Raw genomic sequence first — 6,991 nt, forward strand, 5'->3', positions numbered from 1 at the left:
TTTTTTTAACAAGCCGGTAACTTGCTTTTGTGGCTGAAGTTTACATCAAACGTCTGATTCTTCTCCCTCCACCTTCCCAGGGCTGGGATTACAGCTGTGCATCCTACCCTCAGTTGTGTGTGATACTGAGGGTCAGACCCCGGTTTTCACGTATGTTAGGTGAAAACTCTATTAAATGAACTACTGGAATGGAGCCACACAGCATAGAAAAATATCAGGGTTCGTTGTATGTTAAGAGTCAGGAAAAGCGTCGGTAACATTTGTTTTAGTTTGTTTTTCTTCTGTGTGTGTCTATGTTCAGACATAACCATGTGGGTGCTCATGCTTGTGTGTGTGTGTGTGTGTGTACAGGTCAGAGGTCAACATTAGGTGTCTTCCTCGATTATCCTTTGCTTTAATTGTGAAGAGAGTGCCTTTCATTGAACCTGGAGCTCACTAATTGGCTGGCCTGGCTGGCTAGGAAGCCCCTAGGCTCTGTCTCCTCCATCCCTCATCCCCCCCCTCCCGCCCCGCACTGGTATTATATGGTGCAGGCAGCTCTGTGTGTGGTTCCTGGGATCCACACTTAGCGGTCCAGGCCCTCACACTTGTGAGGTAAGACCTGTCCTCATCCCTGTTTTACTTTGGGGTAAGAAATGCATTATGGTGTGAATGTAGCTCTTATTGTGGAACACTAAACAAAACCGAAAGCCCAGGCTTGAGGACACTTGTGGTTTTAGGACAGCTTTACCGTTTTTTAGTGACGATTGAATGTTGTCAGGGCTCACTTTGGAGGGCAGGCTTGATGTTACTGGACACCAGCTCATTCTGACATTGTTGGAGGTTTTGTACTCCCTGTTTCAAGGTGAGCTGCACTACCCCCGAGTTAGCACCTAAAACTAAAGCTGTCGCTTGGCCGCTCTGTGTCACATCGCTAAAGGGTACCTCACTCTAGACCCAACATCTTTTCCTTACGCACTACTACAGAAAGAGACAGAGGCGTGCGGCCTCATGTTTCCCAGCTGTAAACGACAGGTGACAAGAGAAACAACCTGCTGGCCTCTGAAAGGAGAGCCAGCCATGTCTTGAAGAGCAGGGCTTCCTGAGCTTTTTTGTCCATCCTACCTTTTCTCCTGAGAGGTTTTGACATGACCCTGGCTGTATGGGTCTACACAGTAAGGATGTAAGCCATTTGGTGATTATACATGATAGCGAGTTCCTTTCAAGTATTTCCTTGGTATAAGTACAATTTCACCATTTACTGAAGACAACAGAAAGGTGCGTAGTGATGGGTGGACGTGCTTGTTTGTGCGTTCATGAAGAACTACATCCTGACTGCATACCGGATGCTGTTGGACATAGAGCATCTTTGGTGCTTTTTGGAGTTGGCTGATATTTTGATTAGGTTTTTCTTTTTCTGTTTTTTTTTTCATGTGCATGTGCATCTGTGTATTTTGCATGTGTGTGGGTACATGTGTCTGGGTGTGTGTGCTCATGCATGTGGAAGCCGCAGGCTGATGCTTGGAATCGTCCTCCATCACTCTTCTACCTTATTTAGTGAGGCGATGGCCTCCCAACCAAACGTGGCTCTTCTGCAACAGTAGCACACGCTCATAGCTGCCAATCTACCTCTCCTTAATTAACCATGCTTTAGGAAACCTGAATCAACCCAAGCAGCATTAAAAAAAAGTCAACATTCTAACACAACACAACAAAGAGAGACTCATTTGATGCTGCTTGCCAGGAGTGTCGGGAATGAGTTAAATCTTTTTCTTTTTTTTTTTTCCTGTAATTACACTATTGTGTGCCTGTAAGAGCAGAAAATTTTGTGTTTGCAGTAAAAAACACTGCAATAGTCTCCAATCAAAAGCAAGGGGACCTAGACAGCACTTGCTGACAGGGTGTCTTGGGACAGAATGTGTAGTGCAAAGGCCCACGTTATGTTCTGAACCAAAGCTGCAGTGAAATGAGTGGGCAAAACAACTTGGGCTAGAGCTGCCTGCTGCCTAGGCTTTGTTCTTCATTTAATTTTGGAGTAAGTTTTGGCTATTGAGTATTCAGAAACCTTTTACTATTTTTAAATTTTTTGTGATCCCCACATTCACTTCCATGTGACAACCCAGCATTTAAGAAGCTCAGGGAAATGGATTAAGAAGCTTAAGGAAAATGGTTAAGTAGTTAAAAACAAAAACTGTTCTTCAAGAGGACCTGAATTCAGATCCCACTACCAATGAAGGGTGGCTCACAAGCACCTGTAACTTCAGCTTAAGGGAATTCTGGCGCCATCTTCTGGACTCCAGGAGTACTGCAGGAATGTGCACATACACACTGAAGGACATATAAACACATCTACATAATATACTTTAAAACTTTTTTAGGAAGCTGTGCTCTATATTGCAGGCATGGAGCTAATTCCACTGTACATAATATCGGAAGGCAACCTTCAACTCTATTCTCTGAAAAGGTAGTTCTATGTCTTAGAAAGTGACTCCTGTAGGTGTGTTTCTCTAGCTTATGCCACCTGGCTGCTCCCAGTGAGAGGAGTTGATAGGGAGGGACTGGGGAGTGGGAGAGGCCAAGACGTTTCTTCCCACCCTTCTGTCCCCAAGTTATTCTCACTTTGAATTGGCAAGTGGTTGGGTTGTACCTATGTGTGATAAATGAGCTGGCAAAGACAGCAGATAAGAAACCACTTCATACTCAAGATGTGAAAGAACCCTGGTACCCAGGGGTGGCTTCAGAGCCTGAGGATGTGAGGCTGTCTGGTTGCAGGCCAGGGTTATTTGTCTGTGATAAGATAAAATAGGAAGCGACCTTAATTAAATGACGATAACAGACCAAAATAAACAACACAGGGATATGGGGGAGAAGATGAGGAAGTTTACACTGTTCTCACGGATGGGCTGGGATTTATTTACAGGTGCTGTGTCTATGACCACCTTCGTGACATCAATCGAGGAATGATGACATTTCACGAAAAGCTCAACTCCTATCTGGCAGAGCGGTTCAGGATTGGTCAGCACTGCGTCTAGTTTTACCATCCAGTTCCTAATGCTGAAAACGTCGTGGGAGACCAGATTCCTAGTATAGTAAGTGATGGAGAATTAAAACTTCTTTCCAGACAAGAGCAATTGTTTAAGAGGCCATGGAATACATGCCCCACCCCACAATAGAGCAAGGCAGGAAAGTGCTAGGCAGCTTTGAAATAAACGAGTGGCTTCACTGTTAGGTTCCTTACTGATTTATTAGGGGTATGTGTGGATGCGTATTATTTGTGTGTTTGTGTGGGTGTACATTCCTGGCTGTGTGGAGACCAGAGGTCAAACTCAGATGTGGGATGTTGTCCTTCAAGACTGTCTACTTTTTTTTTTTTTTTTGAGGTAGAATATTTTATTGACCTGGAGATCACCAATTAAGCTAGCATGACTGGCAAGCAAGGCGCAGAGGTCGGCCTGCCATAACCCCCTTGGTGCTGGGATTGTAAGCACATCCCCACGCATAGCCCTCTACCTGCGTGGGTTCTAAGGAGCAGGCTCAGGTCCCTGTACTTGAATGGCAGCCATCCGAACTAGTGATTTTTCCCATCTCCTCATTGGCTTAAAAACCAGAATCTAATGATGATTGAATTTGAAATATTAAAATACAGTGAAATGCAATTCGATTCTTACATTTTATGCTCATCCTCATTTTAATGGTGTTTAGATTTACATGTGCCAAAAGCATCAGATTTGCTAAGCAGATACCAAGTCTTTGATGTATTTTTATATGGGTCAAATGCAGGCTGACATGGTTGTGTGTAGCCCAGGGTCTGTGGCCTGAGTTTTCACTGTATTAAACATCTGGCATAAACAAGAAAAAAAATGCAAACTTTTCCCAATTCATAGAAGTTATTGTTGGAAAGACTGTCTGGTTCGTAGGAAAGGAAATCTGAGATGAAACTACTCTTCATATGAACTGTATTAGTAGACAAAAAAAAAAAAATTTTTTTTCAGCCATGGGCAACATGGTTGTGCTTTGAAATCAGAGAACATTAGGAAATTGGCTTTGGCCCATAGGCAGCCATGATGTGACTTTCAATTCCAGAGGACAAAGTGGGTTTCTGATTCTTATAAGGCTTTCATGGGTAGCACATGGCCCCCGGCCTGGCCTGGCCTGGCCTACGTGTCAAGAGTCACAAGATAAAAGACCCAAGATGAACGCAGGGAGGTACTAGATACAAGTGAGGTTATAATTCAGTGTTGTCTTGAAGTTGCCTGCAGCTTCGTGGTGGGGTGGGGGTGTTAAAGGCTGAGTCGGTGTACTTTATCAACTCTCAGTCCCAGAGAAAACTGCAGAGGGTGAGCTTGGTTTCTGGGAAAAGAAGGAACGGGGGTGAGGGGATAGGGGAGAGGGGCATCTGGAGGGTTTGCCATTAACAGTTATATTCTTGGGAGACTGGCATATTCTGGGTTCACAAAGTTATACAAAGGGCTTCCCTCTGTATTCTAATTTCATGGGATATTTGAGCAAGTTGTGGTTGGATGAAAGTATCTTGCCTACTGAAGGCTGTTCAGCACCCCGAGTCTACCCAACAATTGTGCATTGTGCTCCCGACCTCACTGTGCTTGCTAGGACCCCACCCCCACCCCTGCCCAAGTTGCCAGTGTGCCCCTTTAAGATGCGCTCTCGGCTCACTGAGAGCCATTGCTTTAAGCAGTTGCTTTATCTAATCTGCCTGTTGCCCGGTTGCTGCAGGGAGAGCCTCTCTCCTCCACTCTTTCATGCTTGCAGGAGCCCCAGCGACCAAGCCAGTGTCTGTTTCCTTGTGCGTGTGGCTTGCCCAGGACGTCACCCCGCTGCTGTGAGGCTGCGCGTCATTAACAGTCTACTCCTTCACCTGCCCCTCCCTCTAGTAGCAAATGATCTGAAGACTCCGATGAGATTATGAGCTAGGGAGAATGAGGAGCAGAGATGATGATGATGAGTGGTATTATTATTAACCTCTCTGAAATGATGCAACACATTGGCTCCTATAGCTTTTGCCACAAGTACAGAGTAAAAAATGCAATTGTTCGTACTACAATTGCTGTCCTGTCCCTCCTCCAGTGATGGTAGGGCTCTTTTTTTCCCCCAATTTATTTTAAATAGTAAGGCTTTTAAGGTTGCGTGTCTATCCAGCAGTGTCACTGTCCAGGGATCGTCCAAGTTGCTGCTAGCCCATATGGTGGTGACATTAGACATTAAACTTTTGTGTGGAAAAAAAAAATCCCTCAAATGTACTGATACCGTAACGGTCAATCCACATGTGTACTCTGTCTATATAGTGAATGTCCCTCCCCCCAGCTCTATTCCCGCAGGGCAGCATCTGCTGAAAAAAACGCAGCCTGGGCCATGTCTGGGTGTGTGACACACTTCAGACCACTGCCAGCTCTCATCATTTTCACTCCGGATTAAATTAACAAGCGCTCATTCGTCAGCTGCTAGATGCAAAGCTCCGCACTGGGCACGGAGAGGGCAATGTAAAAGGGATCAAGAACCGGGCCCTGACAAGCTTATCACTGAACTGTGAGATAAGCATATGGCCCTGGCTGCTATTTTCAGGTTGATAGAACTTTGTTTAACCTTGCTGTAGCTGGCGCGCGTGTGTGTGTGTGTGTGTGTGTGTGTGTGTGTGTGTGCGCGCGCACACGTGCGTGCGCGCATGAACACACTTAAGCACTCAGGGGGGATGGGGGATGGGGGGGTGGGTAGGTTCCAACTGATGCTTTACCATCACAGCAAACATATAAGGATTTGAAGCTAGATATGTGGAAGCTAGATGGGGTATGTGTTAGGGGTGTTACAGGAACATGTGAGCACCTTGTAATGTGTGGGCCTCCACAAGCACACACGGAGGCCAGCGTTCAATGTCAGGTTGCCTTTCTTCATCATCCTCTGCCTTATTTATTTGTTTAGTTAGTTAGTTAGGTTGTTTGAGACAGGCTCTTTCTGTGTAGCCCTGGCCATTCTGGAACTCACTCGGTAGACCAGCCTGTGGCCTCTAACTCAGAGGTCCATCTGCCCCTGCCTCCCGTGCGCTGGGGTTAAAGGTGCACACCACCACGCCTGACCCTCCTCCTTACTTTTCCAGTCAGGGTCTCTCACTGAGCTTGACCGTTACGTAAAATGACTAGTTTGTGAGCCCCAGGGACGCTGCTGTCTCCATCTCCCAGCTTAGAGGTGTGTGCGGCCATGCCTGTATTTCTGTGTGGACGCTGGGGATCTGAACTCGGGGTCTCATGCTTTCACAGCGAGCATTTAACCCACTGAGCCATCACCCCAACCCCACCCAGTTAGACATTTCAAGTTCCATACAACCGAACAGCTTTAGAGTCTGAATTCTCTTGGGACATTGTAACTTCTTGCCTTCAGCTTTTATCCCAAGACCAAGAGAGAAATGTAGCATGTTTATTCCTGTGATTTCCTGGGTAGTTGCTTTCATTTGTCAGCTGACAATGCATACAAGATACACCCTTCTCAGGGGGAGGCTATGAACTCATAATAAGATATAATTAATGAGTTTAATTAGTCCTTTGACATAAATGCAATCATCAGATTTCCCCCGAAGAGCTCTTCCACACTGCTCTCATGATTACACTGAGCTAATAAAGCTGTCCCTACCAGACAGAGACGCACACAATACCCGAAGAAGATTGGTGGGATAAGCCACTGTGTTAGTCATGAGTCTTGAGTGCAAGAAATAGAAATGGATTCTAGCCATTGAAGAAGAAAATGGATTTATTGTCTTGTGGGATCTCAAGAAGGCTAAAAGATCAAGCTTCAAAAATGGTGGAGACAAAGGGAGCCTAAACAGACAGCCGGAACGAGTGACAACAGTGTGCCCAGTACTCATGTAGTCCACAAAGGTGATTCAGATGATGCAGCTGCCGTAAGTGCTGAAAGGAGGATGTATGGACCTGGCCCTGCTTACTGGAAGCCATAGCTGAGTATGTCTCATGTCCAAGTGCCTGTTGCAGTGACAAGAAAAGATGAG

Source organism: Psammomys obesus, unplaced genomic scaffold (assembly GCF_907164565.1).
Source record: "Psammomys obesus unplaced genomic scaffold, mPsaObe1.curated_primary_1811, whole genome shotgun sequence".
NCBI classification, from domain to species: Eukaryota; Metazoa; Chordata; class Mammalia; order Rodentia; family Muridae; genus Psammomys; species Psammomys obesus.